We start from the raw sequence: 27,520 nt of genomic DNA on the forward strand, positions 1-27,520 counted from the left end.
TATTAAACTGCTCTCTAACTCAACCTCCGATATCTACCAAAAAATACTACCGAAAAAGCATTCATCTTACTTGAGAGAAACTTGTTTCTGTTGCAGTGCAGCGTAACCCAGTATGTTATTGAAGACAGCTCATGTTTGGCAGCTGAAACTTTGTCGAAAAAAATCGAAGTGAAAGAATGTCTTGAATTATTTTTATTCTTGTTTCACTCTACTTGTCGAGAATAGTCATATAAAGGCATCAGCATAGTTGAATCCAGATAAGAAGGCATCAGCCTAGTTGAATCCAGATAAGAAGGAATCTCTGGAACATGTTTATCTTTTCGTGGGACGCAAGTAAGTGTCTGTTGGCATATAGTATTTTTAGCGAAAGACATGCTCACTCGAGAACTTGTTTGACACATCTTTCAAGGACAATGTCCGAAACTACGCCAGGATATTCAGCTTCTTGTTCTACTACCAATGGATCATTGAAAATTCGAATTCAATAGAATTAGAATTACATACACTACTTCTGGAAGTTTGGGCCATAATATTTATATTCAGAGAAGGTCAGGTCACAGGACCTAACTTCTATGGACTTTTACCTCTGGGGAAAGTTGAAAGATCTTATTTTCAAATTGCAGACCAATTCTAGATACGAATTAGAAGCAGCAGTGATGCAAAGTTTTGCTTCTCTCACTTCTATTGATTTAGTCAATTCGGCCAAAAACGTTCAGACAAGGTGGTAGACATTTCGAACACCTTCCCTGAAGGTGTTTGAAATGTCGAAACCTTTATTTATTTTTTTTTTCCACCGTAGTGTGCGCTGGTCAGGCCCTATCCCCCGAAGCCCCGATACATTCGGCGGGAGGGCGCGCCAGCATAATCAACCAATGACCACTCCCCACACCGTGGGGTAAGTGATCATTGGGTCCGAGAATCATGTGCCCTGAGCAAACGCAGTGAGCCGAGAATGACAGCCTTCTGCATCTGTGCGGCTAAGATTTCTGCCTTAGTGCGGCAAGCCGGTATGATTTTGAGATTCGAGAGTAGAGAAGACATCATTCCACCAAGGACTCCAATAATCAGAACGACCATCTTGATAGAGTGATCTGGATAGAGTGATCTGGATAGAGTCTGCGGAGTTCGAAGAGAAAATCTCGATATTTTATCCGTTTTTCCTCCTCTTTTCTGACGATATTCGTCTCGCCAGGAGCTGAAAACTCCACGACAAATATCGTTTTGGTCTGGTGGTCGAGAAGGACTACATCAGGCTTATTAGCTTGTATGAGCCTGAGGGTGGGGAACGAATAGTTCCAATAAATTCGGCACTTCTCGTTCCCCACAACAGATTCAATATCCCCCGGAGCGTAGGGCAACACCGGTGTCTCGTCAATACCGTAAGAGTGCCGTAGATGGTAATATAGCACTCTTAGGGCCGCGTTATGTCGATGGATATAGGCCGAGACCGCATATGCTGGACATGCTGATAGCAAGTGCATTAGGGTCTCGGGCGCCTCGCGGCAGGCCCTGCACCTTGTGTCAGGAACCTCTATACCCATCACGCGACTGCGGTAGACTAAGGTGTTGAAGACACCATCCTGGCAAGCCATGATGAACCCCTCAGTTTCCGACTTCAGCCCACTAGACCTGAGAAAAGCGAACGTCAGGCGCTTTGATAAGCCAAGGTCTTCAATGTTATTGAAGAAGACCCCATGCATCGGCTTATCCCTGTGTCTCCGCAGAAGTAAGGTGATCTCTGCGGCTTTTATCTGAGCTTTTTGCTGAACGGGTTCCAACTCGGTGACAGAGTTGTAGTCACCTCGTTCAGAGTCGAAAACTATACCGAGTTCATCAGCTGCTCGAGCAGCTGCCCTAAGGAGAAATGCTCCAATTCCTGCTCTCTCATGGTCACGGACCATGCAGAGAAGGGGATCCGAACTCCTGACGACTTTACAGGCTGTATCCAGTACCATTCTGTCATGTAGACACTCCAAACTCAAAAGTCCACGACCTCCCTGTTGTCGGGGGAAGTACAACCGTGGAACGGACGATTTGGGATGCAAACTTCTATAGAGATGCATCATTTTTCGGGTCCTTACGTCGAGTTGATACAGCTCCTCCCGAGTCCACTTCACTACTCCAAAGGAGTAGAGTAAGATTGGAACGGCAAGCATATTTGTTGCAGCTACTTTGTTCTTCCCTGACAGTTCCGATGACCAGATCTGTCGAAGTTTGTGCTGATACTTGCCGCGGAGAGAGTTTTTCACTGCAGTTACCTCTTGTGAGTGGCGTTGTTCCACCCCGAGGTAAGTATACGTCTCTCCGACATCCAGATGGTGTAGGATGCTTCCATCTACGAGCTGCACATCCTCTCCGTAGTCCCCGCATCGTTCTCTTTTGAGATGAACCATTGCACATTTGTCTATCCCGAATTTCATACCGATAGCATGCGTGTACTCTTCCACCACCCTCAAGGACTGATAGAGATCCTTCTCTCCAGAGGCATAAAGTTTAAGATCATCCATATAAAACAGATGGGTGACCTTGTGCCTCCGGTTTCCGGGGGTGCCACAGTTATATCCTCGAGTCTTTCTGAGCGCAACGGATAATGGCAATAGTGAGATGCAGAATAGAAGGGGGCTGAGGGAATCACCCTGAAATACACCCCTTCTGAAAGTGACCCACCCTGTTTGAACTCTTGCTTGACCAGATGTTATGGTGAAGCGAGTTCGCCAAAGTGGTGTCAGTTGTTCAATGCATCTCACTATGTTGTCGGGTACCGCAAGGCATCTGAGCAAATGCAAGATGAGCTCATGCGAAATTGTATCAAATGCCTTACGGTAATCGATCCAGGCCATAGAGAGGTTACGCTTATATTGTATCGAGTCCTGCGTTACACATCTATCGATGAGCAGGTTCTCTTTACATCCAGCGACTCCTCTCTTCGACCCTCTCTGCTCATATATCCGTTCGAACACTCGGTCAACTGCGGTGAGTATTCGTGTGTATAAGATGCTTGTAAACAACTTATAACACGAATTCAAGCATGTTATCGGTCTGTAATTCTTAGGAATCGACAAATCTCCGCTTTTGGGGATAGGAACGGTCCGCCCCTCGACAAACCAATCCGGAATCGGCTGCTCTCCATCGAGCCATGAGTTGAAAACTCTGGCCAGATGGTGGTGGGTACTTGGTAGTTTTTTCCACCAATAAGTGTTCAGCCCATCTGGGCCTGGAGCAGCAAAGTTCTTGGAACCAACGAGGGCCCTTCGAACGTCATCCGGGGTTATCGGGTTGCGCAGTTCATTGGGCTCAGGCTGTCGAAGCTCTCTGTTGAAAGCTTCGAACTGCGCTAGGGCTGGAGTGTCTAAGTTGAGTGGCTGCGGGTGTTCATAGATATCCTTCCAGAAGGATTCCACCTGATCAGCGGTCGGCGGATTATCCACAACACGTGGAGGCTCTTGGAATAAGCGAGAAGGTTTCTCGCGGAACCTAAGGTTTTCCGCGATACTTCTCGCTCGCCTCACTAGTGACTTCTTAGCAGCCACTAGCATTCGTATCCTATCAAGGCAGTGCTGTTTGGTGGTCAGCAGCACGCCTTGGCTCAAAGTGTGATGGATACGTCGTAGATTGGCGGCTATTCGCCGCACTGCGGGCGTGAAAGGCCTGTTGGCTGCCCTGTAATCCATCACACATTGGATACGAGACGCGTGTTGTCTCGCCGACGTGATTTTAGCCTCCATCTTGTGTACACGCCGTTCAATCTTCCGAACCGCAAGGCCGGGATTTCGTCCTTCCGATTCGGAAAGCGATTGGACGACGTTATACACGGCGGTGTTGATTTGCCAGATGTCAGCCTCTTCTGTTAGAACACTATGAACCTCCGCATCCAAACGATCCAGTTCTTGTGGCTTCAGGGGCTTAATCCTGTGTAGCGCCCTGCGTGTTCTGATTGTCGTCTCCATTGGTGGTATGGTGCTGGTCTCCTCTCCAGCCGTGCCAACGGGTGGTAGAACTGCCACTTCCACCACTTCGTTAGCAGGCTGGAAAGGAGCTATATAGCCCTGCCGCCAAAGATAGGATACGTAATCCCTAAGGTTTTGGGCGGAAAAGGCGGCATGCTCCGGATGAGTTTCACACCACAGAGCATGCAATCTCGCCATGTACCCTCTTCGCGCGGGCTCACTACTCTCGTAGCAATGCATAAGGCTATCTCTTAGTTCATGCGTCCATTCAAAACGTCCGTTTTCATTGCCAGGGTTGTCATCAGTAGGCAAATCATCGTTTTGGGCCCCACCACCTTGCCTCTGACCCCTCCGAGCGGGTCGATTGTGGGGGCCCCTTCCTTGGTTATTGGGAACCAAGTGTTGGGTCCACCGGGTGGTTAGCCCTGTGGACCCACGGCCGGCACCGGAGGAAGAATAGAGTTCTCCTTCCCGGGTGCGCCTGGGCTGCCGGTCCGGTTTTGCACCAGTTGCTCGGGTAAGTGGTGTCGCAACTCACCAAAGGCCAAGGGTGTTAGTGGCCATTCCTGCTATTAAAAAAAAAACCTTTATCATCATTATTATTATTATTATTGGTGAAGTTTCATTCATTAGTAGTAAATACATATATTATTCATTGTTATCGGTTTTATTGAAACTATGCGTTTTAATTATTGCTGTGAAAAGCTTTCTCAACATTTGATAGCTACTACTGAACAATTTCTTTTTTTTAATTCCCGCGTCGTCCAAAACCTACTTGATCAAAGTGTGCGTTTCAAAGTCTACATGAAAAAACCAGAAAGCTCTGTATTTCAGGCAAAACATCAAATGTTCTATATTATTGGAGAGATAATTCAAGGTTCTATTGAAATATGCAGGAATAAACAGGATGTCTCATTAGAAAATAGTTTTACATCAATAACTATTGAAATCTCATTTGAAAAAATAGACTTTTCACAACATTGAATTCTACCTGAAAATGTGTTCCGGAAATGCTTTTACAGGAACAAAAAACCATCAGTTTTCATCTATCAGGTTTGAAAATACTAGTTTTCCTTTAAAAGTGTTCAATTTGGCCAATCTGTACATAAATATGAGTTACACTAAATATTGTGCTCCGTTTACGCATCTTTCCAAACAGAAAAGAAATTTTGGGTATTTTCCATCAGTATACTTCACTTGACACAGTAGCTTCTCTAAAACATCGTCGTGAAAAATCAGTAAAGCCTCAAAAACTCCGTTCAAATTGCCCAGATTAACTTAATTGGACACAATTTTTCAGCAAATGAGAAAAACTTACTCTGCGAGTGCTAACATTGGTGGTCTGTCTATTATCTCGAAGCCCAAGGGATATAATTTACACATTTTTAATCTACTTGTGGAAGGAAGTTGACAAATTTGGTTTTTAAATGTGCAATTTGCTGGAGTCTCCAGAGAAAGATTTTGAGAATGAATAATTATTTAAGAGTGGTTTGGAATTTTTCATCCTGTGAAGCGAAATGAAAAGAATTGGGATATCATGTGATCTTTTTCTTTTTCTACCGAGACTTAGCGGATGAAGACTCACTGCGCTTTTATGGCGCGAGCAGAAAAGAAGGAATATGTGATCAACTCATTTTTTCGCTAACTACTGAAAAAGAAGTCCTTAGCATTATAAACATCATAAAATCACAAGCGTATGGGGTAGATGAAATCAAAATAAATATTATAAAAATTCATTGTCATTTCATTATAACTAGACTACTCATATAATGAGCGAATGCTCAAGTTGAAGTCATTTTCTGATGCATGGAAATGTGCAAAAGTAATGAACTAAAATATTTTAACGATTTAGGGTCAATGAGTTGGTATCCTTCCGAAATTTTTAAAGATTATAGAAAAAGTTTTGGAAAATCAAATGAGCCATTTTATAAACCGTTACAATATTTTGACACACAACCACTCTGGTTTTTGGAAGAAGTTATTATTGGGCAACAGCATTATTAGAGATTGTAGGTGACATAATCAATGCTATCGATAAAAATGAAGCCACCATTTTTATACTTTTGGATTATTCAAAAGAATTTGGCATCATCAGTCATAAAATACTCTGTGCTATATTACATTTTTTTGGTAGTAATGCATCAGTAATGTTGATATCATCTTATCCAGTTGGTGGATAAAAAAAGTTCAGATTCATAATATTTCTTCTACTTGGAGAGAAGTTAAAACAGTAGAACCCTAGGCAGCATTTCAGGTTCACTTTCCTATACCTTTTATACCGCCACATTCAAGAAGTTGAAGTCTTGAAAATATCTCCTCCATGCAGATAACTCTCCAATATATTCATCTTCCAAATCTTCAGATATAGGTCAAGCAGTAACTGATATAAATTTTGATCTGAATTCGATTTTAAAAGTGCACACTATGTTGAAAATCAATCTAAATAAATCAGTAGCTATCATCTTTGAAAGTGATGGCATCAGGAAAGGAGTAAAAAACTACAGCTCGAAAATGGGAAATTCTGAGAAACAATTTAGGCCATATTGAAAAAATGGGGTTGATTCAAGATCATAACCTCAGATTTCATAAACATGTAACTTTCAAAATTTGAAGTAGTTGAATCTGTTTAATCATAGATGTTTTTATGCAACATGCATATTCTTTAAAATCATCAAATGAAGGTAGTGTTGAACATCCCTATACATAAAAAGAAGATTTTTGAACGGTATTTTTCTTGTAACATCTCCTCCATAATAAATCATCTCCATAAATTGAAAAAATATTGTTTTAACATTTCAGAAACATTCAGAATAACTAGTTCGCGGCGAGAATACTGAAAAAGGTTTCAGCTATTCATATATCTCTATATTAACTCCTCTTTTCTTCTTTTCCCTTTCTTTTTTTGTCCTTTTCAAGCCCTGATATAATATTTTATTTTCAAACTTTTACGGCATTGGTGGGAGAGCAAATGCGAATGCAAATTTGCGATCTGAACCAAAATCCATGAGGACTGATGAAGTCTCCTGAAGTTTCTGCAAAAATATTTATATTTGATTCGTTGTTTGAGAGTAGCGAGGGCATCATGGACCTCAATGCTAATATGCACAATAATTTCATTAGAGTAGCCAGGGTAAAAAAATAAAAAAAATATCAATATTTCAATTCTATTCAGTCCTTGATAATTATAGCTATGAGAAAAACTACCGAATATATATTTTCAAAACCCAGACAGAAAGAGTTCATTTACAGTGTACATATCAATATGTATACAGTCGATCAAAATTATGAAAAGACCACGTTCCAAATTGGTGATGTAGGTCTATCAATAATTTTTGAAAGATTCAATTCGTTGATTTCATTGTCATGAATTGAGCCAAATTTTTCCAAAACGATATCCAGACCGGTAGGCCATGGTCTGGAGTAACCAACGTTTCGTCTGCTACTGTGGCAGTCATCTTCAGTAGTGTATGCGACTGCGAAGACGAAGATAGTATTCCAAAATCACACCCCAGCTACGACTGACTCGTCTTTGTACTAATAGGGAGAGAGGGACCCAGTGGGTTCACACCGGGAGAAATCAAACGTTCTCTACGTTTGTGAAGAAAAACTCTTCCTTCGACTACAATCCAGTTGCCAATGGTAGGCCTACTTGACTTAATAGTCACCCCTTTCAAAATAATTGATGCGTAAACTATATCAGATCGGACAAGGACAAAAGAGAGTCATTGTCATTCGCCAGTGTTTAAAGGATTCCCTATTACTGTGGCTTAAATTATATTGTAACTACCAAATTCAGAATAAATACGAGAACACATGCGAAGCTTCTTCTTCATCCGCAATTGCAGCAAGAACTTTGTTATAAATACGAACATATTGGTGTTCTGTCAATTACCACACACAACTTCATAGGGAAGCCATTGGGATCTATGAACATCCCATCATGTTCAATAGATAAGAAGAAGGTATACGAGTCAATGAGAATGCCAGAAATTGACCGAAATTCCACTCTAATCGATATCCCACCAGCACCACACATATCAACAACGTGAACCAATTATAAGAACCTGGTACAAATGCAAATCAATCCGAAGTGAGCATTCTCATATACACCCTATTCCCACAACTTCCTACTAGTATAAATACGAGTGGTAACAGGGCTAACCAGTTGGTCGTTGTTGAGACTTCCAGATATTGGATTGATACATAGTCTTCCCGTTTTAATGTATACACAATTTGTACGAATCAATCAGAACATGGCAAAATGTCGAAGATCAAATGATCTTCGTAAACAAGAGTTCTGCATGATTTGTGACTATCTTCCATCTTTGGCGTCTATACAGTGTTACAATAATTGATCAAAAGAGCTTCACATAAAATCGCTTTCACTTTTTCATTCAGATATTGCTTACAACTATTAATCAATTTGAGATTGCAGAAAGCAATACAACGTACATCATTCAAGGGAGACTTAAATTTCAAATCAGCATCAGACGATGGTTCTATAACTTGATCATCTTCAGTTACTTTTATTCCATTATACAGTGTATTTCTTCAATGTACTCCCTTTTATTTTTTGAACAGGTCAACTTGAAAATATGGCAATTTCAACAACCCGATGAGGTTGGTTTTCTGTTTATAAAAACGACAAAAATGTCAGCACGACAATGAACATCATTGTTCAGATACAATGTTCTCATTTAGTTTTTGGTTTTACTAGTAGAAAGGTACCACGTCAACAATCTCTAAAATGGTCACTTCTCGTCCTTCGAAAACAAAAATTGAAACGATTTTCATTTACGGTGCGACACCAAACTTTCACAAGACAGAAAGGATTTTTTAATGAACAGCGGAAAAACAGCAAGTGCAAATAATTGGTGAGATGGTATTAAATCCTGAAAAGTGTACTTATTCCGTTGTGAATGTTGATGAGGTGTCTCCTTCTACTGTGTGGAGACTTTTGAAGAGTAATAGGTATTATCAATGAAAAATTAAAATGGTGGTACACCAATTAACTGAAGATGACCCTTATCGAAGAACAGAATTCTGCGAAATCATGACGGAAACCATTGCAAGGCATTCTACCTATCTCCACAATATTTGTTTTAGTGACGAATGTACATTTTTTCAAACAGAAATGTTTACAGACAAAATTGCCGTTATTGAAGTGACATCAACCCTTACGTTTTCCGGAGATCACATATCCAATATTCAAAAAAAATAACGTTTGGGCAGAAATATTGGGAAACCATATTGAAGGACCTCTATTTATTGATCAACATTTACCAGAGGAACTGTATTTGAATATGCTGGAAAATACTGTTGACCCTGTCATCACTGAAATCGTCGAAGCGAATCCTAACGAATTTGATGGATATTGTATTCCAACAAGATGGAGCACACCACATTACTCCAGCAAATAAAAAACTATTTGGATACTTTTCCCGGTCGTTGGATTGGCCGTCGAGATCCTACAGAATGGCCAGCCCGCTCGCCAGATTTGACATCTTTGGACTTTTTTATGAGTCTATTTGAAGCAAAAGGTGTACGAAACTCAACCAGTTCCAGTATTGGATATACGGCAGAGAATAATAAATATTTGTAGAGATACTGACGTTACTGTGTTCAAAAATGTTCGGCGTGACATATCGGATAGGCTGGTCATATGTTAAGAAGTTCAAGGCAACCTTTTTGAGCATTTTTTGAACTGACCTCAAGCTTATAACCTCATATTATGTAGTTAAATGTCAATGTATTCAGGCAATTATCAAAAGTTCCTCCATTTTGTAGTAGTTGAAGATATTAACATTATATTCTAGGATCGTGAAGCATTTGCCAGGAGCTTCAGAAAGATGTGTCATTCATTTTTTTTTCTCATACGGCGCCCAGTCGCCATCGTGAAAGTTTCATCTGTCAGTTTTACTACATGCATTAATTTCATTATCTCAAATTTCAAGTTTTTGAGTTGATGCGTTCAAAAAATGGAAGGAGGGCATTCAAGAAAAGCAGTGTAAATCTGGTTTTGTTTCCATAATGACCGAATAATAAAACAGATGCCTAGGACGTATTGATTTCCAAAGAATAACTTTTGGATCACCTTCGTCCTCGTAGTCAACGCAAACATCACTGGGGACGAAATATTTCTCACTACGAGTTTTTTTCAAACTTGGTCTATCAACTTGAATCTCGTTCTCTCTAATCGTATTTCCGACCTTGCGAGCCAGAGTTCCTGTACTATCCAAAATAATTTAACATTTGTGGATTTGTTTGACCCCTATCAGCGTTTGCTCCCTCATTAGCATAATGAACCATTTAATTAAACAACAGTTCACTGAAGATGCTTGATTCAATTCTTTCTAATCCCTAACACCCCCTCCGTCTCAAAACTCAATGATATCCAGATCCTCTTCCTATGAACCGTGATGAACCGTACAAATATCCATTCACGGAAATCGAGGCCCATAAAATATTCCAGGATAATGGTCGCTCTCATAAGCCATCTGCTACTTCTTGTAATAATCGTCGCATAGGAGGGTTCAAAGTGAAGAAGTTTTCGCTCAACTGCTGATATTGCCCTCATTTTCGACACGCACCTGCATGAGTCTGAAGAAAACGTCGAGATCGGATAATTCCGTTGAGAGTTTTTTAGGGGATTAGGATCATTTTGTAGTTCCAAGAGAGTGGAATGATGTGGATTAACTTTAGGTTGCTATGGCTGTGCTTTGATCAATGCAAAATGTTTGAGAAACCAATGTATAGATATACGGGATACTTTTTTATTTCAGAATATTTGTTTACACCGTGTCGCCACATCGTTTTCATGTGAATTGAACCATATATTTTTTGTTGTTTTTTTTTAATAATAATATCGTTTATTATGTGTAAAAATACATTTATATATTAAAGGAAAAGGGTTAACCAAAGGCTTTTTTCCATCCCTTCCAAAAATTATACAGTGAGTGTAAGAAAATAATTATGAAAATACTTATCAACTATCATAACAATGATAGAAAAGAGAAAAAAAATAATAGATCATATACTTGCTAATAACTTTCAATATTCTGGTATCTTAATTAGTTTGGTCAATTTAACAATTCCATTGCACTACCATACATTGAATTTTAATTTTTTTCAATTAGCACTGAGCAGTAAGCTTCTGTGACTTTATTTCTTTCTCAAATTGATGAATATTATGATTTGAAAGGGGTAAAATTTCATTCATATAAGAAGGGGCTATATAAGAAAAATGAGTTAATTGAATGAGTTAATTCTCAAATTGACCATATGTATGTCAGGATGCCTGCTTAATAAACTATATAAATAACTAGGTGTTTTAGTTTGAAGCAACCTCAACAAATTTTTTTTATCAAATATTGGACTCTGTACCTCACATTCAGCTCCTTCATTTTTAACAAAAATAGTGTGACGTGTTCACCATATTGATATACAACATACGAATCACATGCAATCATTTTGTATACGTTGTGACTTCTGTTTGTTATTGCGGCAAAAAATTGCGGTATTGCGGCAAAAAATTGTAATACACCGAACAACAATACTCGATATGGGGTAAATAAGAGTTTTAACAAACCCGAGTTTCATTTCTTCTGATAACTGATACTTGAATTTGTATAGCGATTTGAGTTTGAAGAATGATACTTTGAAAATGTTTGTCACATGTTCTTGGAAAGACAAAGATCTATCTATGGTGACGCCAAGATTTTTAGCACTGTCTACCCAGTCAATGTCTGCGTTATCGAGAGTGAGCCTAAAGTTACACTGAGTTTCTACTATTTGTCTTTGAGACTCTATGCATGATGCTAAAGTTTTATTTGGATTGATTTTCAGTACATGATTCTCCGAGTATAGGAATGTTTTGTGTAAATCTGTGTTCATATTGGCCACGCAACTTTCTGTATCGGTGTTATGAAAAGACAAATATAACTTTTTATCATTTGCATATAGATGTACTTGACACTGTGATTAGGAAGTGGAGTAATCAAAAATAAACACTGAAAACATCAAGGGTCCTAAAATACTTCCCTGCGGCACACCTGATATTGTTTCTTTTAGGAATGACCATGAGTAATCATCCAGTTGGACCCTCTGTGATCGACCTGTGAGATAGCTGGTCATCCATTTGAAGGAAATGTCAGTGACTTTTGATTGATCTCTGAATCTCGCAAGATCGTTGATTCATTTCAAGAGGGCAGTCTGTGTTCCGTGTTTTTTGCGGAACCCAGACTGCTGGTACAGGAGCATTCGATTTTCTTCAAGACAAGCTCTTACTTGACGGGAATATTTTCCTCGAATATTTTAGAGAATGAGGGCAGAATGCTGATAGGGCGTAGGTCACTGAACGTGGTAGGTGCATTCTTTTTCGGAATTGGAATTAAATTAGCAACCTTCCAAACATCTGGAAAAATACCCTCTGTCTGAAGGACTTGTTGAAAATATGTTTCATTTCATCAATACAGTGTGGTATCACTAAAGAAATCATCTTGATATTTATATTGTCAATATCTGAAACATTCAATTTGATAGCAGTCAAAATATTATCATCACATATATCGGTGGGGGAAAAGTTCATAGGAATGTTCAATTCATTATTATTGTAGAGAGAGAATAACTTCAACAGCCTTCTTTCAACAGGCTACTCTCAAATTTCTGGCAAGTTGCGTCACTTAGTTCACGTTTGACAGCCGTTGAGATCAGGTAACCTCATGAATTTTCACAAAAAAGTAAGAATGTGAATTACGTTAATGTTGATAAGTCCAAAAATGCTCTGCCATTCCCGATTTGCTGGTTTCTTTTCGCTGTGTGTTCCTCTTGTTTTCGGCAATGCGGACTTTTGATGACCTTTTAGTTTCGCCGATATAGGATTTGCCGTGTTGAGTTTTTGTAAACTATTGTGAATCTAACAATGAAGTGTTACTTGAATGTGCTTACCTTGAAGAAAAACCTGTACCTTCAACCACGGCATCCATTTTTTCCATTAATCACTATCAGTACAAAATACTGAGTGATTCGTTCCAAGTGTAAATGTGTTTCATTCGAAATTCGTGTTCAAATTTCACGAATACCCATCCGCAATTTCTTAAAATACTTCCTCCAGCTCTGTAGATTGATTCATAGCTTCATTATCTGCAAACTTTTTCAGTGGAGAAGATTGCGAGGTATCTTGTAATCCGATAAGACATTTCAGAATTTCTGTCACTCACAGAAACAAGGATTGCTCCAGCCAAGTTTGGGAATTACGCAAAATGCGAGCTCTCAACTCAAAGAGAAACATGATGAACTCATTATTTTGTTCGGTATCATCAGATGAGGAAATGAGCGCATTCACTTTGAGATTCTGCTATCTTGAGAACTGCGAATTCTTTGAGAGAATGTACGTTGGAGTAATTCGTAATCGAGTAATTATTATTTACTAGTTGAATACATTTTCGAACCACACCTTTGTTCACAATTTGAACATGAAGAAAACATTGTCGTATAAAATATTTACAACAACAAATTGATGAAATTAGGTTTAGAAAAAAGACTGTAGTAATAGCCTTCAGCGACAAAGATGAGCTGAGCACATGCTAAAGAATAGGTTAAAGGAAAAAAATGACGAACACACAGTAATTAATATGTTTTTCTCTAAAATTTCCGGCATATTCCGACCCATTTCTTCTATAATTCGAAGACACTGTTTGTCGATTACCTTTTGCAGATTTTTAAGGATATGCCTGTTGAAAATGTACAGAGCTCTTCGCAAGATTCCAAAATGTCATCAAGTTTGAACAAAAAACATATTTCATGAAGAAAAACAGACTGTCATTGACCTTGTTGGGGGGGTTTCACTTTCCACAATCTGAAAACAAACCATCATGAAGAAAATTGAATATAAGAACTAGGTTGGAAGTCGACTCAACTTCGAAACAGTGAACAAAGATGAATCTCAGCTTCATACAATAACTTTGGAGAATATATAAAGAGAAAACCTTTTTTCGGTTTTGAGACGACACAAACTCCCACACATACACATAAAAGATTTCCTGGCAATGGAGTTGGCCGTGTTAAAAAAGATTTGTGGATTTTGAATTATATGAGTAACCATTCTTTGGAGACATGGTCATTGGGAGCACATCTCTTAGGGTGTGATCTAAAGAAGGTCTTAAAATGGACTAGAATTCGACAATAATTCTGGCAATCAAACAGAATTGATATCACTGAAGTTTTATCCTGACACCAAATCGTTATTTCAACACCACGACATGTGTTTCGATCACCAAGTGATCATTTCCAAGAGGAAGATTAAACTAAATATACAAACATATTTATATCATAGATATATCTTCTAGGTACCTGCGTCTTAAATTAGTTTCACAATGTTGCCTTATCTACTAGTCTTAAATCAATTTTGAAATGTGTCCTTATGTAATGGTCAGGTAAATCTGATAATTGAAATATTATTTCAACAATCAACAACTCAACAATCTTAGACCAACACCTTCGATGGTCTGAGCATGTATCATATACAATTCTGAGACTTCGCAAACTCATACGTAAATTTTATCAGCTGAGAGATATTTTAAGCAGGAGAACCATTATGATGGTGTATAATGCACTAGCAGAGTCCATTATACGTTACTGTGTCATTATTCGGGGGGGGGGGGGGGTATGTGATCTAGAAACTACTCAAAACACAATAATAAAGATTATACTTAAAAAATCAAAACTATTTTCCACAAATGAATTATATCGTGAAGCTAACTTACTGAATCTTAAACAAATTTATATATACCAATGTATACATTGGATGATGAAAACCAAAACCTACACATATACTAGTCATTCCTACAATACGAGGTCTATTTCTAATAATCTAGTGTTTGTTCCTTTTTATAAAAAGTCTCTACCACAAAGATTCATAACTTATTTTGGCCCAAAACTTCTCAACATGATTCCCGAGTACATACGAAAAATCAAATCGAAACTTAAACTCTCTATAGAATTGAAAAAATTCATTGAAGAGAATTATGTCAAGCTTGGAAACATTGTTTACTAATATACAGTGTCACCGATAAAGTCCGCATCAAATGGGAAACTTTTTTATTTATCGTTTTATGTGAAATTTGATTTTGGCATTAGATTTTGCTTAAGAAATGATGTCAAATGGCGTCTACAAAATAGGTCACGTGATTTCCTTAACCTGTCAAAATTGACATTTAAAAAAAGAAACATCGAAAAATGACATTATTCTTCAAAATATCCAAAAATATCAAAGGATAAAAACATTTTCTTTTGTAATTTTATACCCACACACCAAGTTTCAAACCCATAATAAGTATTTTATATTTTCACTATTTTTCCGCATTCCTGCTTTTTCTACGTATCAAAATTTAAGCACACCTGTACTAAATCATTTATTTTAACTAAACTCGTCACCGAATTTCTTTTCTTGTAATATAATAATATTTTAAGAGCCTCTTTGATGTTAAAAACAAATTTTGAAAAATAAAAGTTGTAAAACTTGATGCAAAGTTCATCTAGTTTCAACGGGGCTTTCCAAACTATACAGTACTTGAGTTTTTTAATGAGCAAATGGCCTCACAATATGAATTAGAACAAAACGAAACATTAGGAAACAATATCTTGGAGTGTTTATTGTTTTTTTAACAAAAAATACAGTGGAATTTAATCTTCATTAAAAGGAACTGAAAATAAACATGTACCTATACCTAATAGCAAAAAAACACGAAAAAAAGACTCACGACATTAAATACACTACATTTCTGTATGTCTTCCATCGCGTTCTATGCAGATAATTGTCCTTCTTGATGCATCTTTTATTGAGTTGCTGATACTCACAGGGTTTATGTTCAAAATAGAGTTTTTTCTAATAACAGTTTCTAGGTGATTCACGTCACGAAAAGGTCTTTGTTTATAAACGATTTGTTTTAAGTAACCCCACAAGAAAAAATCTAGTGGGGTTAAATCTGGCGACCTAGGCGGCCATATTTGCTCCATATTTCGCCCGATAACTTTGCCTCTGAACATTTCTAATAGTTTCTTTTTGACTTGTCTTGAACTATGAATAGGAGCCCCGTCACATTGATACCACAGACTGTGTCTTATTTCAACCGGCATATTGTCCACTATATCACTGATCTCAGTATTTAGAAATTGCAAATAATCCTGAGAAGTTAAATTGTGTCTAAAAAAGAATGGTCCCATTACCTGATTATTTAAAACACCGCACCACACATTTGTTTTAAATGAATATTGGTCCCGACATTCTATCACAAAATGAGGATTTTTCTGAGCCCACCACCTACAATTCTGGGAACTGACTACGCCGTTCGATGTGAAGGTAGCTTCGTCGGTCCATAGGATTTTGTAAGGAAATTTTCTGTTTAATTCTACTTCTCCTTGGTACCAGAAAGAGAAATCTAGTCGAACATCGAAATCTCTTTTCTTTAAGGTATTTATAAATTTGGGTTTGTAGGGTTTGAATTTATTTTTATGTAAAATTGCTCTTACGCTTTCTCTTTTAACGCCAGTTCTATCTACTATATTGGTAATACTTGATTTTCCCTGTTCGATAACATCCAGGCAGACAGCCAACTGAACCTCATCATTATTGCGTGATGGATTATGACGTTTTTTAAAAGTATTTTCAACTGAACCAGTCAGTTTAAATTTTTTTAAAATCCACTTTACAGTGGATTGCTGTACATGTCTACCAGGATGTCTTGCGTTAAAAATATCAGCCACTTGTCGGTGCAATGTGTTTTCACCACAAATTAGCACAATTTCAATTTTTTCTTGTAAAGATAACATATTATTTTAATTTTCATACATTACATTGAACTAACGGACATTAATTTATTCAGTGACAGTGACGTTTTCTAAAACACATTATGTAGTTTCATATTTTTTCACAGCCTACCCAGTTTTTTAAAATTAGTGTTGTTAGCGGAGTAGGTAAATGTAAATACTATGAGTTTTTTTCTTTTATTGAATGGGCTTCAAGAATCACGAAATGATGTTTCCTAATGTTCCGTTTTGTTCTAATTCATATTGTGAGGCCATTTGCTCATTAAAAAACTCAAGCACTGTATAGTTTTGAAAGCCCCGTTGAAACTAGATGAACTTTGCATCAAGTTTGACAACTTTTATTTTTCAAAATTTGTTTTTAACATCAAAGAGGCTCTTAAAATATTATTATATTACAAAAACAGAAATTCGGTGACGAGTTTAGTTAAAATAAATGATTTAGTACAGGTGTGCTTAAATTTTGATAAGTAGAAAAAGCAGGAGTGCGGAAAAATAGTGAAAATATAAAATACTTATTATGGGTTTGAAACTTGGTGTGTGGGTATAAAATTACAAAGGAAAATGTTTTTATCCTTTGATATTTTTGGATATTTTGAAGAATAATATCATTTTTCGATGTTTCTTTTTTTAAATGTCAATTTTGACAGGTTAAGGAAATCACGTGACCTATTTTGTAGACGCCATTTGACATCATTTCTTAAGCAAAATCTACTGCCAAAATCAAATTTCACATAAAACGATAAATAAAAAAGTTTCCCATTTGATGCGGACTTTATCGGTGACACTGTACATGTATGCATTAAATCACTGTGAAAAACAGGTCGTTATCACCACACGTAGTATTTGCAACAACAATTTTCTCTCTCTCTCTCTCTCTCTCTATGATCGTAGTTTCTTCTTTCCCTTCTTTTTCTTTTTTGATTGTATCTACCAACCAATATTATTAGGTATTCAATCAATTAAATTTAATTTAAGATTTTTTTATTTTTATATTTTGAAAAATGACTCTCTAGCACAAGGTGAGTTGTGCTAGAGAGTCATAAAATTATCTTGTAAATATGTCTGAATAAATATGTCTATGTCTAAACAAGCTGTATAGTATACTATGAGGTATTGGTCTACCATCGTTCTTCATATTATTATTATTATGTTTACTTATTTCTATACTCTCATAGTCATCTAGATGCCTGTTGTTGTAAACTTGTCTAACTGACCTTAATGAACTAAAATCTATGGAATGGCTTTGTTGCAAGATATGATGGGCGAATGGAATATCAGAAAAATCATTTCATAGACTTTGGTTCATCAATATTAGTTATGCAGGTTAACAACAACAGGCATCTAGATGCCTAGTGTAGAATTGAATATACATAATAATATTGTGAATCACGATGTGTGAATTACGATACCTATAATATAGCTTATTGAAATAATATTTTGATTATCAGATTCATCTAACTATTACATAAGGAAACACCGTTAAAATGATTCAAGACTGGAAGATAAGAAAACATTATGAAACTAATTCGAGAAATTATACAAAAAGTTAGAAGACACAATTGGGAAAACGTATACCTGATCCAAGATCCAAATATACCACTGAATAACTTCATCCTACAATCTTGAGCATTTTAAATGATTGTACCAATGTGAAAAAGAGATTTAGGAAAAATACCAAAGTTGCACCATGGTTAAAAAACTCTTTACTGAAAATGATAAATGAAAAAAATTGTTTATTCAAAACTAGTCTCAAATACCCGGACACCATTCTATTAAAAAACCGTTACAAAAGTTTGAGAAACAAAGTCACCAATTTGATAAAAACCACCAAGCAAAATTACTATAAAAACAAAATAGAATACAAAAAACAAGATACCAAACATCTATGGAATATTGTGAAGGAAATCACCGGCACTAAACCTAAATCAACCACAATTGGACCAATAAAAAAAATCAGGGAGTACTTCTAACAAACAACAGAGACATAGCCAATGAATTCAACGATAATTTCGTAGATATTGGAAATGAATTGGCAAATAAAGTAGTCAAAAATAATAACCTCGTTTTTCATCCAAACATTTTACCAAACTCTTTTGTCTTAAGCCTAACTAATAAAAATGAAGTAAACGCTTTAATCTGCGACCTTAAAAACAAAAAGGCGGTAGAAAAAGACGAAATTAAAGCAGAACTGCTGAAATCAATATCATATTATATACTAGGTACTTTAGTTTTTATTATTAATAAATGTATATTACTTGGTGTTTGGCCCGACTCATTCGAAATTGCAGTAGTGACTCCTATCCATAAGAAAGGAGATGAAATTGAAATCACAAACCATAGACCAATCTCGCTTATCACCCATCAAAAATTATCGGAAAATTGCTAAAGGAAAGAATAAACTCATTTATAACCAAATACGAATTGATTTCAGATAGACAACGCGATTCTTGAACTGACAGAATTGATACGTAAATCCTTGGAGAAAAGAAAACCTTTTTTATGTCTATTTATAGACCTTACGAAAGCTTTTGATACTGTGAATCATCAACTACTCCTACAAACTTTAGAAAATAATGGTATCAGAGCGAACTCCCAAACGCTTTTTGAAAACTATCTTTGAAATAGAATGCAAGTTGTGCGAATTGCAGATACAATTAGCAATCAAAAACAAATAGAATGTGGAGTCCCACAAGGTACGGTCCTCTGCTTTTCAATTTATATCTAAATGAATTATTCAATTTGGACAGCGTTGGGAAAATAATTGGATACGCAGACGATACTGCGATATTCTATGAGGCAGACACTTGGCTTGATTTAAAAAAGAACGTAGAAATAGATTTCCACTTGTTCAAAAAATGATTTGACCAACGGCTCCTGACAGTGAATTTGGAAAAAACTAATTTTTTTTCTTCAAGCTGCAATCTATCTAATGATTGTGCATTTCAAACTCTTGATGTCGGCGAATAAGGAAAAACAATAAAAACACATTCCACGAGAGAAATAAAATATTTGGGCGTCTATATAGATAGAAACTTAAGGTGGGACTCTCATATAAAATATACAATGAAAAAACTGCAAACACTGCTTCACAACTTCCGTTCCTTGAAAAATTACTTACCTCACAAAGAAATTAATCGATTATGCAGTTCCCTAGTAGAGAGCCATTTGAGATAAGGTATAACAGTATGGGGATCAGCTCTGCGTGTACACCTCAATCCGTTAGAGGTATTACAAAGGAGATTCATGAAGTTGATCATGTCTAGAAATTCACGTTTCTCGTTAGATCTTCTGTATGAAGAGTGTAAAGTTATGGATATGAGACAATTATATTACTATTATACAAAAGTGAAGTATCATTTCAGCAAAAATAAAGCATCATCACGAAACCACGACTATAACACACGACATCGCGACCAACTAACCTATTCTACTGTTAAAAAGTCAATTTCACAAAGAGCATATTCTATCATGGCTGAATTATATAACACCGTACCTCACAAAATGAAAAATTCTTATACCAAAGCAATATTCAAAAAACAAATAAGAAAATACATTCCCGAAAAAGACAATTTAAAAAAAATATGTTAGAGTGAAATATGTTCTTAGTCAAATTTATCCCAAAGTTGTATTGTAAGTAGCATAATCTTATCCATATTGCCTAAGATTTTATCTATTTGTACATTAATATTTTATTCTTATAGAACGTGTAATATTTGTCTAAGGTTTTATCTATTTTTCTTACATTTTTTGTCTAGTATTCGATCGGCCTATTTTACCTCAAGCCGATATATAGTTTACTTAACTATAACATCAAATTCACAAATTTAATAAAATGTTTTGTAGTTTCTACTCCATGAAGGCCATACTTACTTTTATACAAATATTTATGTACTTACATATTCTTTATAACTACTTCTTGCGAAATAAGAGTTCTGTAAACGTTGTGAATAAAGTTATTATTATTAGTATCATGGTATAAATAAGGATGATATTGTACGTATATTTAGTTTAATCTTTCTCTTGAAGATGATCACTTGGTGATCGAAACACGTGTCGAAATATGGTGTTGAAATAAAGCTCCAGTAATATTCATTGCTACACCAAATGTTTCAAACAGTGCATCACAAGTACAAATAGAATTAGTCTGAAATATTCTTAAATTGTACTATAATGTCTTATGCGTTTCAATTGAATAATTATATATCAATTTTTTTGCATACATAAATCAACCATAAATATTCCTGTAATGATTTCATATAGTTTTTGATGAAATTTGACAATAATGTTTTCTTATTTGTAGCCACACTTCAACAGCAGATGCCTCTCATCACACTCACATGCACCAATTCGTTTTATTCTGTTCCATGGTCCATGCTAACATACTGAAAATTTTGAATTCTATGACATACGTCAATTGTCATATTTCTTCGTTTTCAGTATTCTAAGGTGATGAGCACATGTTTGCTCACCTGTTGAATTTATAATTTCAAATTTTTTCTATACGTTTTAATAGTTCATGTAATGAATGTGCCTCATAATGTAATCTAACTATTTCATCTTATTAAGGACTTATTTCACTGATATGTATTGTTTTTGTGATTCTTAGATCCTTTTTGACACGATCAACCTCATTAACTCTAATTTTAAATTATATGTTCATCAACTACCTTCGTAGCTTTTCTATGGAAATGTTAATGAACTTTTTCAAAATATAGGATTCACTTTTGTTATAGATGAACTCTTCCGTCTGCTGTTCACCTAGGAGATTTTTCAAGTTTTGTTCTTAACTAGCAAAGACTACCCCCATTTTCACACACAAAACACACACACACAAAATTGTTATACCTTCGCTTAAAGTGTTGAAGGTTTTATAACAATATTGAGAATTATATTTTCGTACTATGATGGTTATTTTGAGTGCTTTGAAAGAAAGCAGATTTTCATGAGATTGCTCCATTGTCAACGTAAGATTCCATTCTTCATTCCTAGAAACAATTATCTGAAGAATATAATATGACCTTTGAAAACAAATATATTCAAGTAAGAACGGAGCTCTGTATGATTTTCCGGCACTCGATGTTTGCTTATCTTTCCAAGAATATCACTTATGTTGACTCTGACGAATACACCTATTTGCTTTTTCTCTCGTGATATATTTCGTTCTGCAGTGGTTTTGTGTTCCTCCAGTTTCTAAGGCAGACCCTTCAAATGATTAATCGAGATATAGAAGTGAGAAAGGATCAAATTTATCAAAGTCCACATTTTTATGGATGTTTTGCCAAAACTGGGAAGGGCAATTTTTCCTCATTTCATAACCTCGAAAGGCAATTCAGGAAATCTAGAGTTTCACCAATGTATTCTTTTTTGTCTATTGCAATAACAGTTCTCTATTTGTCTGCTCTTCCATAATTTTTTCATTTTTGATGAATCCACACTTGAACTCTGGTAAAATTATTAGTCGAAAATGAGGTAGTTTTTGATTGTGCCCCAATTTTTTATCAGTTTGCATCTCAATCCTGATAAAATGAAGTGTCACTGAGCAGGTAGAAGGTTATATGATTTACATTGTAATTGTATGTATTGTATGTAAATGTAATTGTATAACAGTTGTACTGGAAAGTTTGTAGGCTAACATGGACATTTTTTGGATGAAATTTGATTTGATCATTTGGTATAGTTGCTTTTGAGGGTGATACAACGATTATAGTGGTCATACAATTATTTATGGTACGATTTGTATTTAGTCTCAAAATAGGCCTCAGTTTTGACGGCTACCTCTTCATTGGCAATACATTTTTTTCCAGCGAGCATTTTCTTGAGGTTTGAGAATAGAAGAAGTCCCTGGGGGGCAGATCTGGAGAATACGGTGGATGTGAAAGCAATTCAAAGCCCAATTCATGCAATTTTGTAATCGTTTCCATTGTTTTGTGACACGGTGTAATGCCTTGACGCTTATAGATTCAATAGCAGTATGGAGTCTAGAAAGGGTAGTAGAGAAGGGTGTCGAGCATGTAGATATTTCTGATCATTCTCCCACATAACACACAACTAAGAAGCCTTTAATTTTGACTTGCGCAGAATACCTTTTTTAGTATTTATGAAACTGACGAAGTGGACGCGAAATTAAACATTCTTGTTGACAATTTAACTCCATTATTCAACCTCCATGCTCCCTTTACAATCTCTAGAATAACAAAGCCTCCGGCACCGTGGCTAACCGATCCAAATGAAAATTCAATGAAATTGCGAGATAAGCCTTCACTTAAATACAAAAAATCACCAACTGATGAGTACCGACTATATTATAAACAGCTACGTAATTTCACAACACAAGCTATCATGAGAGAGAAAAATCCTATTTATCAACCAAACTGGATGATTGCAACCCTAAACGATGTTGATCGATACTGAAAAATGATAATGCTAACCGCATCAATGACTTTTTTGTGAAATCTATTTCAATAACCCCACCAAACTTCTCCAAAAAGGTGCAATACCTTGGTACTATCTTCGACAAGAAGTTAACATGGAACAGAACAAGAAGCTAACATCTACAGAGTAGAGCAAAAAGAGCATACGTGGCTTATGAGCAATGTCGGAGGACAGTGGGACGCACATGGGGTCTTTCACCCCGTGTGGTCACCTGGATCTACACTGCAATAATAAGACCTATGTTAACGTATGAAGCCATTGCATGTGGACCGAAAGTTCTACAAGCAACGGCCATCCGAAAATTATATCAAATACAGCGACTGGCTTGTATAAACATCACAGGAGTCATGATAACAATACCAACCGTGGCAATGGAATTAATCACGGGTCTGACCCCTCTGGATCTGTTCTTTAGGGAGGTTGAGTTAATGGCCATGGTACGATTGCGCACGGCTGGAGTAAACCTCGAAGTAGGGATGTTTGTGTTTAATAAACCCTACAAAATACAAATTAAGCAGAACACAGAGTCAGATGCTACAAATGCAATACGGATTTATACAGACGGCTCAAAAACCAAAGAAGTCTCAGGATGTGGAGTGTACTCCAGGTCACTAAGCCTAAGGATTAAGTGGGGAATGGAAAGAAATACCAGCGTGGTCCAAACAGAACTGGCTGGTATCTCAATCGCCACAAAAGAAATAACCAAGAAAGGAATTTCTGGCAAAAACATAACAAGCTGCACTGATAGCAGACAAGCACTATTAGCCTTGAACAGACAGCATATTACCTCAGGACTAGTACAAGAGTGCCACCAAGATTTAGCCAAAGTCTCGGTAGATATATAACATTATCCTGAGGTGGGTTAAAGGGCACGACAAGAGTAAAGGTGATCGCATTGTCGACTCTTCAGCCAAGGAAGCGGCTGGACTATGAAGTTTCGGACCCAGTGGCACCCACGGCCTGATGACTTCGACAATTGCGGAACTAGTCAAATGTTACACCCATGCTCAATCCTTGAAGAGATGGGATGAAATCAAAGGATGTAATCTTCCCAGGATCACCTTGGGCGACCCTGGGAAGCTGGCGCCGAAGAAATATCTGGCGATGACCAGGAAAAATCTACGCCTTACAGTAGGATTTCTGACTGGCCACTGTCAACTAAGGAAACACCTCCATAATATGGAGGTGTGTCTACTACCTCTATGCAGGATGTGTGAACAGGAAGATGAGACTGTCAGGCATGTCCTGTGCGAGTGCCCGGAGTTATCGTCAATAAGAGAGTGTGTGTTCGGCGAGTTTTGGCCTACACCTGCCGATATAAAGGAGGTGTCTCCCAGCGACCTATCCACCTTCCTGGAAAAAACAGGATGGACGATGACCTAGGAGGACATTTCCTCGGGAGGATGTACAATGGGTCACATGTGGCCTAAGTGCGTGGGCTTAAACTCACCCTCCCTACTCTACAGATACAGTACGCCACCATCAAATGTTTTATGTGATGAATATAATAACCATACCTTACTCGATTTAAACTATCGCCTTATATCTGTGGATGATATTTGCATATTACGAACAATATCTTTGATAAAAAAAAAATCCATCGGATGTGGGCTTAGTATAAAAATGATCTCATTGTGTTGTCCTTCCATTCTTCCTTATTTAAAGCATATCATCAACTTTTGTATAGAAAAGAAAGTTTTTCCGGCTATGTGGAAGGTAGCATTGGTAACTCCAATACCAAAAAACAATAATCCAGTAGAACTGAAAGATCTGCGGGCCATCAGTATCCTTTCTGCTTGCTCTAAAATAATAGAAAAAATTATAGAACAGCTTCGCTCACACTTAGATAGTAATGGATTACTACCAACAGTACGGTCGGGTTTTAGGCGTAGTCACAGCTGTACTGCAGCTCTACTGGAGGTAACCGATGATATTTTCAATGCGAGTGAACGAAATCAATGTACCGTCCTGGCTTTTCTAGATGTCAGCAGGGCATTTGACACCATCAATTATGAGCTGTTATTATAGATCTTACACTACATTGGCTTGTAAGATAATTCAGTTCTTTTTTTTCGAAACTATCTAGACAACAGACGCCGGAAGTTCTTAATGGAGTACATTCCACGCCTTTGAATTCAAAAACAGGCGTTCCACAGGGATCAATTCTTGGCCTTCTCCTATTTACGATATACACCGGTCGATTAGGTGAAATGCTTTCAGTATTGCAGTGTACATCTTTATGCCGATGACACCCAAAACTATTATTCTTTTGAACCACACAGAGTAAATGCTAATAGGCGGATCAGTCATGATCTCGACACATTTTCATCCCTGGCAGAAAATATGTGTTTAATGAATGATACATCTAAGTCGAAATTACTAATATTCGGTCCAAAAAATCACAGAGATATTGTGATACAACAAGTCAATATTAGTACAGGCTCCAATTTTTGATTGATTTACACAAAAATTACTCTATGTGACAGTCTCGTTCTTTCATCTTTGAACAATGCAGATGTACTCCATGAGCCAAGCCTCACAATTAAGAACAAGAAAAGACTGCAAAAGATTCAAAACTCCTGCCTTCGCCTTATTCATGGGGTACGTAGAAGGAACATAATCTCATCTAAGCTGTCAGAAACTTGTTTCAATATGGTTATCTGCAATAAAATTTAGACTTATCTATATAATAAAATGACTTTTCGTACTGACGTACACAACTTGAATGTGAGGCACAAAGGGTAATTAACTTCTCCCATACACACTCATGAATTTTTCAAACGATCATTTAAGTATCAGATATGCAACGTTTACAATAAACTTCCCTCTCATTTAAAAAAACTAAAAATAGGTATTTACAGGCAAAAATTGAAAATTGAAATAGTAGGTAAACAAACCTAAATATTCAATATTTTATCCATATGTATTTTTGTTGTTGTTATTGGTATGCTGATTGATATCAGGTGTATAATGTATTACTTTTTTGTTTTTTTTGGATTTGTTCAATTTTTTTTTTGGTGCCAGTTCTCGTAGCTGGCTGTGGAGGTTGAGTGGTAGAACAAACCTGTAGTGTTCTACACTGCAGTTGTGAACTTCGCCTTTTGGATGTTATATTGTTTTTCACCTAATAAAGATCATTATTATTATTATCCAAAACTTCAGAGCCTCAGCTATATCGATCAACTTCACTTTGAGGTCATCCAAAATTATTATGTGAACTTTTTAATGTTTCCGTCGGTAACAAGCCTCTTTGAAGCATCCACTTCGTGTATCCGTCTCGGTACCCATTTCATTCCGTTTAAACTTAGCAGATTAGTCCTCAACGGTTGATTTTCCTGGTGCAAAGTCTGGGCTTCAATAATATTTTATTGCCAAAAATCAATGCTTCATCATCGCACGAAATTCCTCTTTATTCATTTTATTCAGACTAACAAAATTTGCTTCAACAAAATGTTCCATTCCACAAACTATTAGTCCGACAGCTGTGTTTGTTCACGTGTGTTTGAAGGTTAGAGTTGACTACACATTATATGGATTCGATACTGGTAGCGCCATCTGTGTGTTAGCCTACAAATTTTTCAGCCTACCTGACATAAAGCACCAAACAGGTAGAATTTAGTCAGTTTGAATAAGAAACATATGTTGCGGTTTAGTTGTTTCATGGGAAATCTCACAATGAAGTGTTAGTTAAACAAGCTATACGGGTCGTTCGAGGAAAAAATCGCCCTGTGAAAGTGATATAAACGATTCTGAACTATTCGTTCACGAAAGCGAGTTGCGACGTTTCTGCTTTAGACCTGTTGAAAGCACTGCTGTCATCGCAAATAGAGTGTTCAAACCTCAACCGTCATCGTCAATATCATTTCATGTTTGGAATAACCCCCGAAAGCTGAAACTAAAACGGATAATGAAACATTTGACGCGCGTTGCCATCGATTTGACCTCAGTGGGCCGAGGGGTTGCGAGCAACTGGTAGGGTTATGGGCGGCGTGGCTGCCGCCTCCAAAGTGACGTCACAGGCGACCCGTTTTCAGAAACTCATATTAGGAATTTCAGCAGCCGAGGGGTTTATGGAGTATAATTTGAGGCCTAGCGCTGTTGAATGAACGACTGCAATACACAGTAATATAGTGAAATCTTACGAAAATATAATAATGAAGAATTTATTCCACCTTCAAAGAATTGTTCCTCTGAACTACGAAATTCTCAGATAGAATTCGCAGTACATTATCGAAAATAACGAAATCCGAATATAAATGCATCTCTAGATTTGATCGAGTTACGGCTGAACATGGAGGAACCCTGATACTAAAGAA

General features: G+C 36.8%; 1 protein-coding gene across 1 annotated transcript in view; it reads right to left on the reverse strand.

The window, feature by feature from the left end:
* Positions 1–27,520, reverse strand: part of LOC111509054 (solute carrier family 7 member 14) — a 206,292-nt gene that overhangs the window by 146,035 nt on the left and 32,737 nt on the right. The gene's annotated exons all lie outside the window — the stretch shown is intronic.

Source organism: Leptinotarsa decemlineata, unplaced genomic scaffold (assembly GCF_025532065.1).
Source record: "Leptinotarsa decemlineata unplaced genomic scaffold, Ldec_3_MD MMD2_tig00000882_RagTag_RagTag, whole genome shotgun sequence".
Classification (NCBI taxonomy): domain Eukaryota; kingdom Metazoa; phylum Arthropoda; class Insecta; order Coleoptera; family Chrysomelidae; genus Leptinotarsa; species Leptinotarsa decemlineata.